Below are 22018 nucleotides of genomic sequence, written 5' to 3'. Positions count from 1 at the left end.
GAAGGAGAAATTCATATCATCATAGAAAGATTATTAGCATTAAAGATGAAACCTTGATTGAGAAAAAACATTTAATAATGTTCTTCATGATATAGGCCTACACTTGCCCTGTTAAATCTTGGTCCTATATGATTTTCTTTTTAATAAGATTTTCCAATAATATATAAAACAATTTCACTTTCATTTTTAAAAATTTTGAATTACAAATTCTTTTACATCCTTGTTCCTCTCTCTTTGAGACAACAAGGAATCCTATATAGGTTTTATACACATATACATATACATATACATATACATATACATATACATATACATATACATACACACACATACACATACATATGCAGATGCAGATACATATACATATACACATACACATACATATATGCATACACATGCACAGCCACATATACACATACACATATGCACATATACATTCATACACATACACATATGCATGCAATTATGTAAAACATTTTTCAATATTAATCATATTTTGAAAGAATACACAAATCAATGGTAGAGACAAGATTGCAGAGCGAAGTCAGGAGTTGCTTGAGTTCTCCCCTGTGTCCTTCACAAACAACATTCAAAAAGAATTTTTGAGTGAGAGAATTCACAAGGAGACAGAGTGAAACAATTTTTCAGCCTGAGATAACTTGTAGGGACTTTGGCAAAGGTCTGTCTTACTGGGATAAAAGGGGAGCAGACCCTAGCACCTACTGCATTCAGGTTTGTCAGAGTGAGACTTCACTAATCAGCAAACAAGGCCTGGGCTCAGCAGGTCATTGCACAGCAGAGACCTCTTGTCTCAGCACAAAGGGCAAGTGGTCAGCCCTGGAACCCAGGGAATAACAGACTTGGGTAGTCCAAGTCACACCATCACAGTGGTCAAGCCACCAGTATGTCATGCTCCAAAACAGAAACTTAGTGACCAGGCCACTGAACCCCAGTGCAGGAAGCTTGGGACAGTGTCCCCTGTAACCCAGGAAAAGAACTCAACTTTAAAAACTGAGCACGAAATAGAAAAAAATAAGCCTTGACCATATAGAACTACTATGGTGACAGGCAAGATTCAAGTGCAAACTCTGAAGAGGACAACATTGTCAAAAGAGGAATATGAATTGACCTCATGACAAAAACAAGCAAAAAAACAAACAAAAAAAGCCTTCTTGGAAAAGCTCAAAAAAGATATTAAAATCAAATAAGAAAGGTAGAAAAAATGGGAAAAGAAATTGAGTGTTATAACAGAATCAACAACTTGAAAAAGGGCAAAAATTACATTAAAAATACAATTGATCAAATTGTAATTAAAGAATCCACTGAAAAAGTAATTCCCTAAAAATAGAATTGGCCAAATGGAAAAGAAGGTTCAAAAGCAAACAGAAGAAATTAATTCCTTAAAAATTAGAAATGGGAAAGTAGAAGTTAATGACTCTATGAGACATCAAGAATCAAATAAAATTTTAAAACTGAAAAAAATGTATAAAAATGCAAAATCCCTCATTGAAAAAGAAATAACTGACCTGGAAAATAGATCCAGGAGAAAATAATTTAAGAATTATTGGATTGGAAACCCTTCCTGCATAAAAACTGACCCACCCAAGCTCTGGACTGCTCTGTCATCACCAGCTGCCCTGGCACAGGAGGAGCCCCCCCACAACCCCAAGCCCCTACCCTGCTATCATGCTGCACCCCACTGTTTGGTGGGGCCAGCATCCTCCTGGAACTGGGAGAGTCCCTCTAGAAGTATGCACTAGGGGGCCCTGCCATCAAAGGTGGTCCCACTCCAGAGATACTAGAGGATTACATAAATATTCAGTGCTTTGGACCCATGGACATAACTACCCAATGACATTGGGACCCCTCCCCCCCACACCCAGGAATTAGAATTTGGTCTTTGATTCAGAGTCCTCAAAACTGTGGGTCCCCTCCATCCACTGCAGTACATGGGACATCGCCTGCTGGCTTCATCGCAAGTACAATGGAAAGCTGTCCAGCACTTAAATGAAGAATGGGAGTGGTTTTGCCATTCACTATGGCTCTGGTAGCCTCTCAGAGTTCCTGAGTATGGACACAGTCCTGCTTCCCTATTCCTCAGAAACTGTTGCCTAAAGATTCAGAAGCAGAGCCTTGGGAAAGCCACCAAGCAGCTGATTCTTACCTTCATCCCCACCAAGTTTGAATGCAACCTGGGCAAGGCCTTCCCCTGAATTTCAGTGGACTATATAGTGTCAGTCTTTGACAATGTCATGAATCAGATGGGTGGCCAAGAAAAAGTTTTCCTTTTACCTTTACAGGGATCCCACCTTCCAACCTAGAGGAGAGCAGATGTGCAAGGGAACCAACAGCAAGTACTATACAGGGAATTTCTCTGACTGTCAAACTAACAGATGCACATGGACTAACTTAAGGTGAAAAGTAGTCTGACCCTGTGTAACTGAGGTTGTGAGGCCTCTGTGGACTGGGGCACACTTTCATCATTGGCCCCATGGATAAGGGCAATAAATTGCAGAAAGCTATTGAGGCTCTATAGTTGACTCAGGGAAGAGTTCATGATGTCCTGAGATTAGGTCACCAGCCTCCCAGATTTTGACATCACAGGTAAGCTCTACATTGTCAGGGTGAACCAAACTGGAAACAAAACAGATCTGCCTGAGAAGCTTCATGGGCATGGATATCCCCCCACCAATGGGGCACCTCTGGATTGTAGGTGACATGTTCTTGGGCCATGTTTGACTAGGACAACAACAACAACCGTGTGAATATATCAAGATCCACTGACTTCCCATAGTCCTTCTCCTTTGCCTTTGGGGGTGGTGTGCTTCTGTAGTGAGAATATAGGCCAGAGAAACCCCTTTACCCTCCAGGCCACTGATACTCCCTGCCCTCTCCTCTGCCATTATTCTGATCTCTGAGGTAGGCATCTAGGTCAGACCCCCAGCAGCCCACCTGTTATAGATAAGGATCAGAGTAACTGTTAAATGTCTAAGACATCTCATGTGTGTCATTGGGTCCACAATGGGAGGGAATAGGGGCTTGGGGCAACCTCCACATTCTACTCACTTCCCTCTGGAAGATGGGCCTGGCCCTCACCCACCATTTTGCCTGAGACTGAACTAAGGTCAACAGTTTAGCCTGATTCCTTCTGCCCTGGCTCTCAGGTCTGACCAGATGATCTGGCGGGAGGAGCCCAGAGCCCCAGCTCCAGATCAGGAGATATGGTCAGGGGATTCTGTTAGAGCCACTCCTGGGAGGAGATTGAAATGCTGTCTGTAGTCTTGGGGTGAGACTCTTAGGATGGGGGGAATGGGAGACTTGGACCTGGAACCCCTCTTTGAGTCCTCTGCTCTTTTCTCCCTCCTGTGATTCAAGATAGTTGAGTAAAAATGCTGGTTGTGAAGGGACTATAAAAAAAATTGGAGTACTTGAAAGTCATGATGAAAAAAAAAATAAAATAAAGAACCTGGACAGCATCTCTCTCTAGTAATCATCAAGGAAAACTGGCCTAATATCCTAAAATCAGGGATGAAAATTGATATTAAAAGAATCAACTTAGTTTCTAAAAGATATCCCCAAATGAAAACTCCAAGTAATAATGTAGCCAAATTACAGAATTATCAGGTCAAGGAGAAAATGCTGAAGGCAGTCAGAAAGAAACAATTCCAACACCAAGGAGCCACAGTTAGGATTTCACAAGATTTGGCAGCTTCAGCATCAAAGTATTGGAGAATGTGGAATATGATGTTTCTGAGGGCAAATGACCTTGGATTACTACCCTGAAAATGTAGCATATTCTATTGGGAAAATGAGAGATTTTCAGTGAAATAGACAATGTGGAAAATTTTCTGATAAAAAGACCAGAGTTGAACAGAAAATTTAATATTCAAATATTAGATTCAAGTGATGTATGAAAAGATAAGTGGAAAGGGGAAAAAGAAAACAGATTCTAGTCAAGAAGAATAGATTGCATTCATCCCTATAAAGGAAGATAACACTTGTAATTTATATTTCTCTTAGTACATATGCATAGGCATATATTGTGGATACAGGTTGATTTTAATGTGATGATGTAAAAAACATTGAGGTTTAAAAAAAAGATTATTGTGGCAGAAGAAGAAAGAAGGGGGGGTGAAGTAGGAAATATTTGCCCTTCATTCTCCATGGGGACCATGACAGCAGGAAGATGATACCATAATAAGCAAATGAACTGGATTTGAATAAGGTGTTCTTAGTCACCATTCTCACTTTCTCTCCTCTGAAACCACTGGGTCCAGTGAATCAGGAAGACTGGAGATAGCCCTGGATGTGAGGCAATCAGGATGAGATGACTTGAACAAGATCACATAACTATAAAGTTTTGGGTGTCCAGTGGCTGAGACCAGAGTTGAACACAGGTATTACTGACTCTAGGGATGGTGTCCACTTCACATCTATTGCTCCACTAGATGCCCCAGGTAGAGATGAAGTTAAACATTCTTTGAACTTTACTTTCATTATATTTAGCTCAATCTTGCAGGGTTGAGTTCAGAAATTTATCTTTCCCTATAGGGAATTAGAAGGGAAAATAAGATGAAAAAGAAAAGAATACATAAAAAAAGAGGGCAGAAGGAAGGGCATAAATAAGAGTGGAAAGGGGAAAGAAAAGAGAGAGTGTCTGATAGAAGGCAGGGCAAAAGGAGGGACAAGGAGAAAGGAGAGAGAAATGTGTGAATGGGGGATAAAAGAATGGAGAGAAATAGACAGTAATCATGTAACTTTAAATGGGATGAATTCTCCCATAAAACAAAAGTGAATATCAGAGTGATTAAAAACCTTAAAATTCTACAATATATTGTTTATAAGAAACACATCTGATACAGATTAAAGGTAAAAGATAATTAAAATTATTATCCTTCAGGAGGGGAAAAAAGGAGGGTCAGCAGTTATAATGGATTCTTTAAAGTGAAAGTTTAATTCATATATATATATATATATTAATGCTATTAGTGTTATTTCAAATTGTCATCTACTACTATGGTAGTTTAAAACAGAGGATAAGACTGAGTTGTGAATGATGAAGTGATTATAAAAAATACAAATTAGGTAGGAGAAAGTAAAAAGTAGTGATTATCTTGTAAAAATGAGATGGGGATGAAAGAACTGATACAGATGGTTAACAAAAAGATTGCCAAGTTCATAAAGGAACCTAAATTGAAATAGAATCCAATTAAATGCATTTGTCTGAGCAAAAGATTTGTAAGTGTGAGAAGACCCTACAAAAGAGCAGAGAGGTAAAGACAGTTGTTTATTCAGAGGGGAATGGGGAAGGGGGTGAGATAATATAGATTTTTAATTTTTTTAATTTCCTTTTAGTTTATAAAATAACACAAATTTTTCCGTAACAGTAAAATTAAAAGATAATTGTGCATATAATTGCAAATCTAATAGGCCCAACTTCAAATATACACCAAATTTGTCATGTAAATTACTTTTTTTCTTCTGCTTCAAGAGATAGGTACCATTAGACACAAATAGGTATGTGTGTGTTTGCATATGTATGTATACTTATGTATACACATGCATTATATTTGTATGTATACTTTTGTGTAAGCATATATGTACAATAATTATATACATCTATTTATCAGTTTTATCTTTTTATTAAGGTAGCATATATCTTTTATAGTAAATTTGGGTATTTATAATAGACAAAATAACTTATTTACTCATTCTTAAAACAACATCATTTTTACTGTTTATGACATTCTCTTAAATTTGCTCATTCTTCTCTTCATTATTTCATGCAAGTCTATGATGTTTTTCTAAGATTATTGAGCTAATTTTTTCACATATCTTTCCATCACATTCATATGCCAAAATTTATTCAAACATTATCTGATTGCTATGAATCAGTGCAATTTCTTCTTCTTTTCCATCACTGTAGATATTTTAGAATATATTTTTCCTTAATCATCTTTGGAAATAGACCCAGTAGTGGTATTGCTGATTCAAAGTATATAGGTAGTTTAATAACTCTTTGGGTATAATTCCAGATTGCTCTACAAAATGGTTAAATTAATTCACAATTCAACTAACAATGAATTAGTGTACCATCTTTTCTACATTTTCCTCAAATGTTTATTTCTTTCCCCTCCAGTCATTCTAGCCATCTGATAATTGTAAAATGATATCTCAAGGTTCTATTAATTTGATTTTCAATAATCAATAATGATTTAGAACATTTTCTTTCATATGATTAAATTGTTTGAATTTCTGTATCTAAAAGCTGCTTGTTCATATCCTTTGAATATTTATCAATTGAGAATTTATTTATATTGATAGAGATTTGAAAAATTTCATTATATATTTGAGATATAAGACTCTTTTTTGTAAGGTTTTTGCAAGGCAAGTGGGGTTAAATGGCTTGCCCAAAACCACACTGTCTGAGACTGGATTTGAATCCAGGAAATCCTGACTCCAAGGTTGATGTTTTATCCACTGTGCCACCTAGCCACCCCAATATAAGACTCTTAAATGAGAATTTGTCTATAATATTCCCTCCCAATTTTCTTCTTGCCTTCTGATCTTAGCTACATGTGTTTTATTTGTAGAAAAAGTTTTTACTCTACAAGGTGTTTGTTTATTTAAGAAATTACTCACATATTCTTAAGTCTGATAGGCAATATGATAAATCAATATTCTTGATATTTTTCTATATATCTTGGTCATGTGTCCATTTTTTTCTTCTTTTGTTTAAAGGTTTTTGTAAGGCAAATGGTGTTAAGTGGCTTGTCCATAGTTAGGTAATTATTAAGTGTCTGAGGCCAGATTTGAACTCACGTACTCCTGACTCTAAGGCTGGTGCTCTATCCACTGCACCACCTAGCCGCCCCCATTTTAATCTTGTATTGATAAATGGCATAAGATTCAGGGCAGCTAGGTGGCACAATGGATATAGTATTGGTCTTAGAGTCAGGAAGACCTGAGTTCAAATGTGGCCTCAGACACTATTATCCTACCTGTGTAACCTAGGACAAGTCACTTAACATATTGCATTGCAAAAAGTCCAAAACAAACAATCAACAAAAATGGTATAAGATTATACGCTAGGACTAATTTCTTCAGGCTACTTTATAGCTTTCACATCATCTTTTTTTTTTTAACCAAATAATGAATTCTTACCCACCCCTCCAAAAAAATAAAAATGCTTAAATCTTTACACTTGTCCAGTAAAATGTTAGTTTATTTATTTGCTTCTGTAAATTAAATGTCTATTTTGACCCATTGATCTACCTTTCTACACATTAACTAGGACCAGATAGTTTAGACAATTAGTCTCATGATATAGATTAATATATATTAGTAAACATCCTTCCTTGACATTTAAAATTTTCTATCTGTATTTCCTTCAAAGTATATTTATAGATGAATAATTCTGAGGATTGTGCATTCCATTTCTTATCATAATTTGGGCAGTAGGTATACCTCTTCTACTTGCTTTTCCTCATTTTGATCATCTGAAGTCTTTTACTTTGAACGTGTTATAAGGTATAAAGGATTCTATTTCTTTCACAAAGATAAGAATCTGAAAAATCTTTCTCCTTATCAAGAATCTATTTTGCATTTAAGCATTAATCTGTATATCCTCCACCAGAGTAGACATTCATATTTTAATCTTTGCTTAATATTTACAGTCAATGATTTGAATAAATGGTTCTCAAATAAGAATTGCAAGTCATTAATCACCATATGAAAGGCTATTCCAAACCAAGACTTTAAACAAATAAAAATCTAAATAAGCTGAAAATTAGCAAATATGATAATATTAGTCATAGTCAGAAGGGTTGCAGGATACAGGTATAATAATATCCCAATAGAGAAGATGTGGTTTTGAGTAACTAGCAATTTGGAATTATTGTGAAGTAATTTAGAATCATTCAAAGAAAGAGGTTAATTATCTATATCCTTTGACCAAAAGCTCCCACTGCTAGAAATATTCTTCACAAATGTTAAAGTTAAAAAGAAAACTACATAGAAATAAATATACTTAGAGGAGAAATATTTTTGCTATAGCAAATTGAAAAAAAACATAGGTGCCCATCAATTAGCAGATCATTTTAATGAAACATCATTATACTGAATACAGTAAAAATATATGAACTGATGGAAAATTAAGTAGAATGATGAAAATTCTGTGAAAGTAGAAATGTGATATGATCTAGCCTTTTATTTTAATTCTCTTTCAAGATGGCACACTTCTCTGATCAAATTGCTTTTCCATATATATACATACATATATATATATATATATATATATATATATATATATATATATGTATAAATTAGACAGGAAATTTCAAGCAAAGTTTTGAGTTGTATAATTGCTTCTTCTCTAGTGGTTTTGATCCTTTGTTTTCCACCCTCTCTGTATCTTCATGGAGTTAAGGAAATGTTAGAGGTACTTAAAAGACAGGAAAGAAAAAAAAAACACATGTCTAGGATAAATGATTGGAAAGACAACTCATTTCTGATATATTGGACCACCAATATATATTGGTTGTTATCACTATACTTTAACTCAGTCTGAATCCCTCCAGGGTCACATGGTATACAATCTGTGCTATGTCTATTTGTTGATGCATTTTGGACAGTACTTAATAGAAATTTCATGGACCTAGAGTTGATTAAGGTTGCAGCAAAGCAAAGCTCTGTTGGGAAAAATTTGTGGAGTTTCTGCTTCTAGATTCTCATTTTAGGTGAAGTCATTGCAATATTCTTAAAATCTTTTCAAGAGATTTTGTTCTTTTCCTATTGCTTCTACTTCCCACTTCATCCTTTTCCTCATAGTCAAAGTAGTTAGGCACATATACATAAATACACATAAGCATATATGTACACATATAATTATGTATGTCATATTTTCATAAGATTTTTTATTTGATTTTGCAAAGTATCGTATCATATATTGTATCATTTTATTTCTATTCCCGATGGAAAGGAGAAGAAAGATAACAGAAATTTCTTAAAAGTACAAATCAACTTCCTTTGGTATCAGTGATCAGTGTTTGCAATCTATTCCCTTAGAAGTATGATAGCCTTGAATTGCCAGCAGATAGAAAGTTTCCAGTTTGTGAAAACTGTTTAAAATTATGGAGAACAAAAGAGAGACATAGTGAAAGTCTAATTTCAACATGAAAACTACTCACATTTAATTGAAGTTCTTCACAGAGCAGATAATTCGTTTATTTAGAGTCAAGAAGAGATCAATTCAAATTTATCCTGGGGAAATTACTTAATGTCTATTTCTTCATCTGTTATTTGAGCATATTAAATAGCACCTAAATCCCATGATTATAATAAGTATGAAATGACCCAATATCTAATAAGAATTTGCAGACCTTAAATCATTATATTTTGTTGTCATTGTCAATATTAACATCACCATTAATTTCATTATTTTCCCTTGCAATAGTTTTGATTTCAAGCACTTCTGAGGACCAATTCTTTCATTAGAGCAAGAAATCTTCAAAAAAAATTAGGGGACTTTCTAAATTCTTACTTCTATAAGGGTCATAATTAAATACAATATCATTTTTATTTTCATGAGTCAAGATGCAAACTATTGTGAGAATTTTTTCAAATTATAATTGATATGCCTCAAAGTGTAAAACAATGCATTTAGATTTTATAATTATAATTTTGAATGATAGTAATAATATATTTTCAAATGATATATTGGAGATTAATTGATTTATTAATCTTCACAACGACATGCATAGTTCATTTTTCCAAAATTTAGTCAATGTAAGAACAGGCAACTGGAGGTTGGTGACTCAGGACAAAAATCCATTCAAAACTCAAAATCTGCTAAAGAACAAGAACATAACAAATGACCAGATACCAGTGCAAACATGGCTTATTCACAAGTCAGAAGTCAAAAACTGTGTAAAAAAATATGAATTTTCATTGTTAACAGTGGTAAAGAGAAAACATTAGAATAAAATCTGGCAAAAAGGAATGAGAACCATTATGTAAGATTGTGAGTCAGGAATGCAAAAGACAAATGAGCAAAACAAAATAAGACATTATATGCCATTATAATGAAATCTGATTGCTAATCTAGTTAAATTCTTGCCCATAGGATTTAGCTTTTCAATATTTGCAGGAAGTTCCAGGGAACAAATCGCAGAAAAACTTACCTGTGAATGGGAAAATGCCCTTGCCAAAATCTAGTTGAGAACTTTAATAGGGCAGAGGATCAACAGTAAAGTACGGTAATAAAGTTTGGTGTATATTGAAAATCATTTGAATCCTTTTTTTAAAAAAAAAATTCTTTTCCTCTATCCCAATGCACAAAATGTTTATGAATATTGATTTTATTTATTTCTATCCTTTATTTGACATGATCTAATAAAGAATATGAAATAATTTGATATTTAAAACATAATTCCTCTTTAATGGGAGTTCAAATTAATTTTCTCTTTATATTTTGTAGCTAATCCTTCTACTCCCCTCCATTCCTTCTTTTCTTCCTTCTTTTTCTAAGAATCAAACAAGTCAAGAGATATTCAAAAATAAACAAAAAAATCATGAATTTGATGACTTACTATTAAGATCCTACATTTTTTTATTTTATCCTTGCTTTTCCATTTTTCAAATTTAGAGATTTTTGCATACAGGATTAAAAGATCTGTGAAAAGTCTTTAGCTGAATTTTCTGGATTCCCTCCTTACTCTCAGTGTTGTTTTCTGAACATAGACTCACACTCCTATTGTCAATATGATTGGATAAAGAATTATTTAACATTCATCCCTACTTAATAGATATAATCCAACCATTTAATAAGAATTATATCTTCATGTAAAAATAAGTAATTGGCTATTTATATAATTGCTATGGCCAGAAATTCTGATCCAGCATAACTCTGTTGTGAACATGTCATATTCAATTGTCTGAAACACTAATGTTTGGCATTAAAAGTTGATAAAAGTAGACAATTGCCCATAGGTTTTTTTTTTTAATTTCTAGTCTAATGCACTGTCAAGGGCATAAAGCTTCTTGAAAACTTAAAGAAATAAAATGTTAGACCAAAACCTGACCATGACCTCTAGTAAATGCTGAACTGGTATCTGTTGAATTCTCAATTGTAAATATATTATTATCAGTTTATGTTCCATTTCAGGCTTAGCCACATCTAAGTAACTACATATAATTTCAAATAAATAAATATAAACAATTTGTACATAGCCCTCAGTAATTTTATATGCTGTTTTTGAGTTTTGATTCTTATCTCTGTTATTAGGTTACATTGAAGGGTTAGTCTAAAATGAAGAGGATATCTTACTTGAGGAAAGTAAAATACTCATTGAATAATTGGACATACTTTTTTGCTTTTTCCAATAGATCAAAGTAACTTCTGATTCTAACTCCCTACTCAAAAGAATCATAAAATTTAAAAAAAAATGCAGTTCTATAGATTAGATTCTTTAGGGATATGAAAGGAAGGGAATTTTATCCATGATGATTAATTGATGAGACACAGTTGACAGAAGAATTAATTCTAATTCTAATGACTAATAATATGAACTTGATTCAACATTACACTCTTGTGTTTAGAATAATAAAAAAATAAATATCTAAAATTTGTAAAGTTCTATGATCTGTTCTGGAGGAGAAATAAAGTAAACTAGAAATGGATCTTGCTTTAAAAGAGTGTAATTAATATTATGATAAGCAAATAATGTATGATAGGGTAATTACATAATTGAATAATTAACATATGTACCAATAGCTTGATAGGAATTATAAATATAGAAGAAAGACATTTGAAAACTGAATATGAGACTTCTGAGGAAGGAGAAAACAGATAGAATCAGAAATATAGAACTAGAATATACCTGAGAGGTTATTTAATTCTTCCCCTTTAGTTTATGGATGAATATCCTAAGACTTAGGATATTCAGTTTTCAAGTATGGGATAGAAATGGCCCATACTTTTTCTTTTACTTGATTATGGATATTTCTTGCTTCAGTTCCTTCTTAGAAAGGAAAGAAAGGAGAAAAGAAAGAAGAAAGGGAGAAAAGGAAAATGAATGTTTATTAAGTATCACTTGTGTGCCAGGTACAGTGCTCAGTACTTACTAAATATTATCTCATTTGAGCCTCATAAAAATTCCAAGAAGTATGTATGCATTGTCTATTTCATAGATGAGCAAGCTGAGGCAAGCAGAAGTTGAATGCCTTGCTCAGGGTCTCACAGTTAATGCTTGAAGTCACTTCCTTGGAAATAATTTCTCTGACTCGACTTGAAGTCTTTGCCACTTATGAAATCTTTGTAAAATTTATGCTCTATGCTAACAGTAAAATAGGAGTTAAGGTTACCCACACACCAAGATGATCCATTGGAATCGGACTTTAGTGAAGACATTAGAATGATAGCATGTAAAAACTATCATGTCATCCATTCATTATAATAAGCATTGATCAGACACTTACCAGAGCATAAAAATGTATATAAGCAGTTGACTAGTTATAAACACTGCAATTTAGGAGAATATGGGAAATTAGAAAAGGGCTCACAAAAGAAAACTATAAAAAATCTAACATACTCAACTTGTTGATTAACAGAAACATTTATAGATCTTAGTTTTAAATTTCTAATTCAACATTGGAAGAGTTCTTGCCCCTGTAATTGAATGTACATTCTAAGTCTGGTCCAATCCTGGCTCCTACCTTTAATTCCTCCTTAAGGAATGAGGGAGGGATGGCTAGGTTGCATAGTGGATAGAGCACTGGCCCTGGAGTCAGGAGTACCTGAGTTCAAATCTGGCCTCAGATATTAATAATTACCTAGCTGTGTGGCCTTGGGCAAGTCACTTAACCCCATTTGCCTTGCAAAAACATAAAAATAAAAAGGGATGAGGATGGCTCAGTTTAGCCATGATGATATTAGTCTATCTGCTATCTTGCATCTTTACTCCTTTTCTTTATGGCCTCCACCCCCACGCCCTGCTACTCATGACTTTTATTGGTGTTGCCCCTTCTATTCTTAGCTTTACTATTTCTGCCAATAATTCACTTTCTTTACCTTGTAATCTACTTAAGGAAATTTGTGAATTAATTTGTAACTTTTTTGCAATAATCTATGAACTAAAATTTATGATCTTTGCTATACTCCTGGATTAGAGAGCAGAGTGATTTCTTCATCGATAAGTGAACCCCAGTCATCTTTGCTAGCTCTCTCCCCTAGGGTGCTTAACCTCAAACTCCCTTCATCATCTTCACAGACAAAAGGATTTCCAAAGCAGATGCTGTGAGTGATACCTTTTCATTTAAGTGTCTTGCCTATGTGCCTCATTACTATTCTAATCTAAGACTAAACTTACTCCTACAGCAGATGCTATGAGCATTTATGGGAAAAAGTGAAACATTAGGAAAATCTTTTGTATTAACCGACTTTACCATATTATTTAATAATAGTAATAACTGCCCTCTGAGAACCCAATCTGCCAATATTAGCAGAAACTGGAAAATGCTGATATTTTTCTTGTTCTCCATTTATTTTTTATTATTTTTCCTCAAAAGTTGCGCAATTTATTTTTTGTGCTACAAAGTTTTCATTTTTAATTTCTTAAAATAAAGCTCTAAAAATAGACATTTTTTAAAGTCCATTCTCTTTTAAATGTACTATTTAACTGTACTTTTAAACCCAAATCACTACTTTAAATGTATGATCAGTATTAGCTCCAAACCAAGTCACTGTGTCTTATTTGTTTAGCTTTTAATGACTTGAAAACTGTTAATAACAATTGATTTCTGTTCTGCTCATAAAATCAGAAGGACTTCCTCTCCCAGACATCATGATATCTTTGTCATGGTAAATTGAACTATCTTATATCTTGGTGATTGACGAATATTCATTTACTAGTGTATTTTTGATCCAAATAACAATATTTCTGATGTGGATCTAAATTTCATGTGTGGGCTCATATTCCTTTGAATATCCCCTCTAATTATCTTTCAAAGGGTAATCTTCTATATAAGGTTTTCCCCACTTATTTGAATATAAGTATAGATGATCTTCTTAGACACAAATCTAGTAGGGATAGTTAACAAGCTGGATAAAATGTATAGTATCCAAACACAACTTAATAAGATAAAATTTAAAACATGAAAATAAAGCTTTATATATGAGTTTAAAACCCAATTTTACAAATATATTATGGGAGAGGTTTGGTTACAGTACTATTTATCTGGGGGGGAGAAAGATTTGGATAATCTCAATATGAGCAATGAGTCCATTGTATATTAATATTAAAAACAATGAGAGAATGGACAGTAAGCAAAGGTAAAGGAGCAAGATCAATGACATAAACAGCCTTGAGAGGATGAGCAAAAAAAAAAGAGAAATTAGGTGGGGAATCATGTTTACTGCCTCCCCTAAAGGAAGAGGAATCTATCCTCCAGTCTGAAATAAAATCTTACCTTCTGCAAGAAATCTTGTTTATTGAATTGATTTAACTTATGTACATCCAGTGCATCCATTTTGTTTTGAGGAATGATATTACACATTTGCATTGCCCTGATATCTCAGGTTACTTTCTGTTCCCAATCCTATAATCTATTACATTTAAAGTAAATATCTTACTCTCTGGATTTTAGAACATCTACCAATTTCTCTAACCAATGGTGATAAATTAAGAAAATATAAAATCTTTCTTATGAAACAAGTTTTAATATGATTTTAAACTATTATATAGAGGCTTATATGTCCTCTCTTTGACAGGTTCATTCAAATAATCCTCACAATGTATGGTTTCTAGTCCCTTCAATATTCTGGTTGATTTTCTCTGAATTTGTTTGAATTCTGTGTTGTGTGTACTAAAATTCAATGTGAAGAACTAAACATAATACTTCTGGCATGGTCTGACTAGGTCAGAAAAAAAATAACACTACTATCATATTACTTGTTCTGCCAGCTATTCTATTAATGAGACCTAAAATAGAATTAGATTTTCTGTCAGGCTTTAGTGACTATTAACTCAAATAGACCCATTCTGTTCCAGTGAATTGATTAGCAACATTATAGTGATGATATCTTTGGTTCAGAACAGATAAAGGAATAAACAAAGACTATGAACACTTCAATAAAATGCTAAACGTTAATTGATTGACAGAACCATATATGTATATGAAAGATAAATCCCTGATGATTGGAAGAAAAATTGAGGGGAACCTGTTACAAAACAGATATGTCAAGAAATTAAGGATGATGATAGATAGATTGAAGAGTTTTCAGAAATCATCACACCAGACTGCAGAAAAGAATATCTGATTCAATTTTAGAAAGTCAAGTGCCTTAAAGGATATACAAAGACAAATGTGAATGTCATCTGAACAAAAAATGTAGTGAAGTTTTCAATAAGAAACTAATTCTATTATAGTATTTTTCAATTAGCAGATATATTTTCTCTCATTTGAAAAGGATCTTTTAAAGAATTTCTTACTATAATTATTTACATCTTTAACTTATAGGTTGATACAGCATGGGAAAGGCAGGACATTGAAATGAAACACAATAAAATAGCAACAACAACAATAACAACACAAAAACTTGAGTAATAGGTCTCCCAGAAGGCTGATCTAGGCCTTATTGTTCTTAATTTTTCCACACATTGAATTGCATGGGAAATTGAATGGTTCTTGAAAGCTAAAGGAAAGTTGTAGTTATCTGAAAGCACATGCATTTCCTCTGTAGTATCTTTAGCAGATCACACAGAAATGGGAGACACTGGCTTTCCCAGGAGAGAGTATCAAATAAGAACAATTAGGGTTTTCATACATAAGAAATAAGTTTAGTGGGGCAACTAGGTTGTGTAATGGATAGTACACCAGTCCTGGAGGCAGGAAGACTAAGTTCAAATTCAATCTCAGACACTGTGTGATCTTGGACAAGTCACTTAACCCCATTGCCTTACAAATCCCCCTGACTCCAAAAGAAAAGAAGATTAGCCATTGGGGAAAAGAAAAGGAAGCTGAAATTGGGAAAAAGTGAACTTTTAAAAATACAATTTTAGCATTGTGGTAATCTGTTCCTCTTTTTTTCTAGGTCATTTGTCTAGGGAGGCAAATTCCCAAGTATTTAATATTGTCTACAGCTACTTAAAAAGGAATTTTCCTTTATATCTCTTGATCCTGGACTTTATATATATATATCTATATATATATACATATATATAGATATATATATCTATATATATGTTATAAATGCTAACGATTTCAGCGGGCTTATTTTATATCCCGCTATTTTGCTGAATTTGATAATTGTTTCAAGGAGTTTTTTTAGATAAGTTTTCTCAGCTCTTTAAGCATACTATCATCTGCAAAGAATGAAAGCTTTGCTTCCTCATTGCTAGTTCTGATTCTTCAGTTTCCTTTTCTTCTCATTGCTTCTGCTAGTATTTCAAATACTATATTTAACAGAGTGATAAGGGACATCCTTGTTTCACCCTTGATTTTATTGGAGACCTCTGAGTTTGTTCCCATCACATATAATAATTGTTGATAATTTTAAATAGAAACTACTTATTATGTTTAGGGAAACCATTTATTCCTAAACTTTCTATGTTTTTAATAATACTGGATGCTGTATTTTATCAAAGGCTTTTTCAGCATCTATTGAGATAATCATAAGGTTTCTGTTGGTTTTGCTATTGATGTGTTTTATTATATTGAGTATTTCCTAACATTGAAACATATTTGTCTACTAGGTATAAATCTTTGTGAACATGGTATATTACCATAGAAATAACTTGCTGTAGTTTCATTGCTAAAATTTTATTTAAGATTTTTCTTCACTGTTCGTTATAGAGATTGGTCTATAATTATCTTTGTTTTGGGTCTTCCTGGTTTAGGTATCAGCACCATGTTGGTGACATAAAAGGAGTTTGGCAGACTTCCTCCTATTTTTTAAAAATAATTTATGTGTGCTTTAAATGTTTTGGTAGAATTCACTTGTAAATCCATGTGGACCTGGAGACTTTTTTCTTAGGTAGTTTACTGATGGTTTCTGAGATTTCTTTTTCTGAAATGGAGTTATTTAAGGAATTTATTTCCTCTTCTGTTAAACTGGGCAGTTTGTGTATTTGTAAATATTCATCAATTTCACTCAAGTTATCCAATTTATTGGCATACAATTTGGCCAAGTAGCTCCAATTTATCTTCATTAATTACCTCCTCATGGGTGGTTAGTTCATCCTTTTCATTTTTGATAATGGTAATTTTATCTTCTTTTTTTAAATCAGATTAACCAAAGGTTTGTCTATTTTATTGACTTTTTCATAAAACCAACTCTTAGTTTTATTTATGCGATCAATGATTTTCTTTCTTTCAATTCTTTTCATTCATCCTTTGATTTTCAGAATTTCTAATTTGGTATTTAATTGGAAATCTTTACTTTGTTCTTTTTTAGTTGCATACCCAATTCATTGATCTACTCTTTTTTTAAATTTTATTTATATAGGCATATAGAGATATAAAGTTTCCCCTCAAAACTCTCTCAGCTGCATCCCATAAATTTTGGCATGATGTTTCATTAGTATCATTTTCTTGGATATGATTATTGAATATTTCTATTATTTGTTGTTTGTTTCACTCATCATTTAGGATGATGTTAAATGGAATTCCACTTTCTATCTCTTGACTTTGGATGTTATTGTCTGTTTATATACATGTTGATGATTTCTAAGAATTTTATTTTATTTCCTGCAACTTTGTTGAAAATGTTAATTCTTAGACACAAATCTAGTAGGGATAGTTAACAAGCTAGATAACATAAATAGAATCCAAACATGACTTTTTCCTAGGATTTTCTTAGGATTCCCTTAAGCATACTATTACATCATCTACAAAGAGTAAAGACTTTGCTTCCTCATTGCCATTTTTAATTCCTTCAGTTTCTTTTTTTCTTTTTTTCTTAAAGCTAGCATTTCTTATATGTTAATGAAAAGTAATGATGGACTTCTGGCCAAGATGGCATAGAGAAGTCAAGCAGAGTTCTGAAGTCTCCTGATCTTTCCTCATCTATGATATGAAACAAACCTCTCATAATAGAAATCCAATGAACAAAACTCAGAAAGAAAAGTCAGGAGAAAGAACAGCTACCTCAGGATTTGCTTTCCATGGTCCTGGGTGAGTCCGGGCACAGAGGGCGGATCAGCCACAGATTAGCCTGATTAGCAGTGGGGTTGGAGCCCTGGGAGCCTGAGGGCCTGAGAGCCAGACCTGCTTGATCAGTGGGGCTAGAGCCTTGTTGACAGTGAGCACTTGGGTCAACTGGGGAGCAGAGGCATTGGTGTTGGCACTGACCTTCTGGAGCTTGCTGACTGGGCTGGGGGGAGAGTTCCAGTTCAGGACAGCTGCGGACACCATCCTCTGGTCTGAGGAACTCCTAGTCCTCACCCCCACTGCTGCTGAGACCTCTCCTCAGAACAAACACAGTTACAATATACTTCTGCCCCAGGCACAAGTGTGTGAGCATAACAACCAACCCAGCTGCCAATAGGGAGACAGATGACCTCACCCCAGAATAGAGCCCATCATTGATTGAAGACAAAAGTATTTAACAGCTTCATTCACTCCCTCTAGGCTAAGGGGAAGGCTTCAATCAAGGTCACAGAAACTCCAAAGAAAGCAACCAGCACCTTCTACTGGCCAGCTGAAAAAATTACACTCAGTGAGCAAATCCTCTAGCAACTCCTACTGGACAGCTGGAGATATGGCACTCAGTGAGTAAAGTCTCTTGGGATCCCAACAGCAAACCTCTGTAAACCAGCCCCCCCCCCCAACTCAAGGTCTTAGAAAAATGAAGAAAGGTCAGTGGAAAGGTGGATCCACAGAAAAATTCATGGAAGGAACGGATCCTAACTCAGAGAGACCTAGAACCTCTAAGCAGAACATGATCTCATCTCCAGATTAGAAAGCCTTCCCTGAATAAATAAAGGAGTTTAAAAATCAATTGGAGAATCTGGGAGAGTCAATTCACACTTTGCAACAAGACAAATTATTGGAAAGTACAATTGGACAAATACAAAATGAGAATAATTCTCTTAGATCCTCAATTGAACAAATACAAAATGAGAATAACTCTCTCAGATCTTCAACTGGACAAATGAAAAAAGAAAATATTTCTCAAAACCTCAATTGGTTAAAAGGAAATCTCTTTCAAAAATAGAATTGACCAATTGGAAAAGGAGTTGCAAAAAGTTAATGAAGAAAACTCCTCTCTAAAAAAAAAGACTGAAGCCTGTGGAAACCAGTGACTTCATGAGACAGCAAGATCCTGTTAAACTAAACCCCCCAAAAAAGAAAAAATAGAAGAAAATGTAAATTACCTAATCAGCAAAACCACTGAAGTCAGGAATAGATTAAGAAGGGCAACCTTGGACTTCCTGAAAACATTGAAGAAGAAAAAAGCCTGGACTTCATATTACAGGATCTAGTGATGGAAAATTGTCCTGATATCATGGAATCAGAGGACAAAAATAGTTATTGAAAGAATATATTGATCCCCTGCAGAAAGAAATCCTATAATGAAAACATCAAGGAATGTTGTGGCCAAATTCTGGAACTATCAGATAGAAGAAAAAATCCTAGGAGCAGCCAGAAAGAAACAATTTAAATACCAAGGAGCCACAGTAAGGATTATTCACGACCTGGCTGCATAAACAGTAAGGGATCGAAGGGCCTGGAATGAGATATTCTGAAGAGCAAGGGAGCTAGGAATGCAGTCAAGAATCTACTATCCCACAAAGGTGAGCCTTCTTTTTCAGGGGAAAAAGATGGACATTTAACAAAATGGAAGAATTCCAAAGATTGCTTATGAAAAAACAAGAACTAAATAGAAAATTTGGACATAAAAACAGGAGGTTCAAGAGACACATGAAAAGGTAAAAAAAAAGTAGGTAAAGAAAAAAATTGCTATCTAATAAGTTGAAACTGGCTATATCCCAGCATGGGATTCCTGGCTGCTGGTTTTTAAAACTGCCACACAAGGATGGCAATAATTATAATGTGGGCAGCCCATTTGCCAAGGCTTTCCTGCCAAAGATGGAGGATGGTACACTGAAAGCTGGTCCAGGGGGTGCCAGTGGCCCCAGAGCTCTCGAAATCAACAAGATGGTCTCCTTCTGGATGAATGTTCACAAAAGCATCAGTTCCCAGATGGTGGTATGGCTGCAGAAAGGAGACCTGCCATGAACAGTGATTAGACACTCAGATTATGATGAAGAAGGATTCTATGGGGCCATTCTGCCACAAGTGGTGACAGCTGGCACCATCACTCGAAGAGCAGTGGAGCCCACCTGGCTCACGGCTAGCAATGCCAGGGTGGACTGGTTTAGGTAGTGAGCTGAAAGCCATGGTGCCGGCTCCACCTGGCTATGTTCTAGTTGGGGCTGACATGGACTCCCAGGAGTTGTGGATTGCTGCTGTGTTTGGAGATGCCCACTTTGCTGGAATTCATGGCTGTACTGCCTTTGGTTGGATGACCCTTCAGGGAAAGAAGAGCAGTGGGACTGATCTGCACAGGCATCAGTCGAGAGCATGCCAAGATCTTTAATTATGGTCGCATTTATGGGGCTGGTCAGCCCTTTGCTGAGCATCTACTGATGCAATTCAACCACCACCTAACACAGCAGCAAGCCAAAGAAAAGGCTCAGTAGATGTATGCCATTACCAAAGGTCTCCACCAGGATCATCTTTCAAAGGATGGTGAACGGTTGGTGAAGGAGCTGGGGATTAAGCTGGACAGCACAGAAGATGTATGGGTCTCTCTTCAGGACCTACGGAAGATCCAGAAAGAAGCTTCCAAGATGTCTTGTAGGAGAACGTGGGATTTAGTAGCTGACCAAGTCTGGGCAGGAGGGACAGAGTCAGAGATGTTCAACAAATTTGAGAGTGCTGCCATGTCAGATACCCCTAGAACCCCTGTAATGGGCTGCCAAATTTCCCGTGCCCTGGAGCCTGCTGTTGTCAGAGGGGAGTTTGTGACCAGCCGAGTGAACTGGATGGTACAGAGCTCTGCTGTGGATTATCTGCATCTGATGCTTGTGGCCATGAAATGGCTGTTTGAAGAGTTTGATATCAGTGGCCGTTTCTGTATTAGTACTCAGAATTTTCTATGACTCAGAGAGAATGATTTAAAAACACCTCTTCCTTAAAAAGGGGGAGAGGGAGGAGATGGGAGGAGGGAGGGGATTGAATCGGGTATATCTCATTACATTAAGAGGTACAAAAGACCTATGGTAATAGATGGCAAGAAAGAAAGAGATGAGAGACACCTGAATCTTCTCATCAGACTTGGCTTAAAGTTAACTTACACCCATATACAGTTAATTTATAAAAACATCTAACCTTTCAAGTATTAAAAGGGGAAAAGGGAATGGGGGGGGATGGAGAAAGGGAAGGGGAGAAAAAAAGGGGAACAGAAGGAAGGAAAGGGAAAAGGGATAAAGGGAAAGGGGAAAGAAAGGGGGGGTGGATATAGGAGAGCAAACACAATGAAGAGGATGGTATTCAGAAAAAATACTGGGGAATATGGTTAAAGGAGGGGAAGGGGAAAATATAAACAGACGTAAGATAGCATGGAGGGCAATAAAGTGTTAGTAATTATAACTTTGAATGTGAATGGGATGAACTCTCCATTAAAATGTAAGTGAATAGCAGAGTAGATTAAAAACTATGCTGCTTACAAGAACCTCATTTGAAGCAGAGAGATACATATAGAGTAAAGGTAAAAGTTTGGAGCAAAGTATATTTTGCTTCAGCTTCAGTGAAAAAAGCAGGATTAGCAGTTCTTATCTCAGACAATGCAGCTGCAAAAATAGATAGCTTTAAAAGAGATAATGAAGGAAACTATATCCTCCTCAAAGGTATCATAGATAATAAAGTGATTTCAATTCTGAATATATATATGCACCCAATGGAATATTATCCAAATTCTTAGAGGAGAAGCTGAAAGAATTGCCAGGAAGACATA

At 34.9% G+C, this 22018-nt stretch overlaps 1 pseudogene; it reads left to right on the top strand.

Annotated features, from left to right (window-relative positions):
• The first annotated feature begins 1949 nt into the window (after positions 1-1949).
• LOC141499130 (DNA polymerase subunit gamma-1 pseudogene) lies at positions 1950-21164 on the top strand (annotated as a pseudogene).
• The last annotated feature ends 854 nt before the right edge of the window (positions 21165-22018 follow it).

Source organism: Macrotis lagotis, chromosome X, assembly GCF_037893015.1.
Source record: "Macrotis lagotis isolate mMagLag1 chromosome X, bilby.v1.9.chrom.fasta, whole genome shotgun sequence".
Lineage (NCBI taxonomy): Eukaryota > Metazoa > Chordata > Mammalia > Peramelemorphia > Peramelidae > Macrotis > Macrotis lagotis.
Note: the sequence above shows the minus strand (reverse complement) of the source record. Positions and strands in the feature narration are given on the sequence as shown.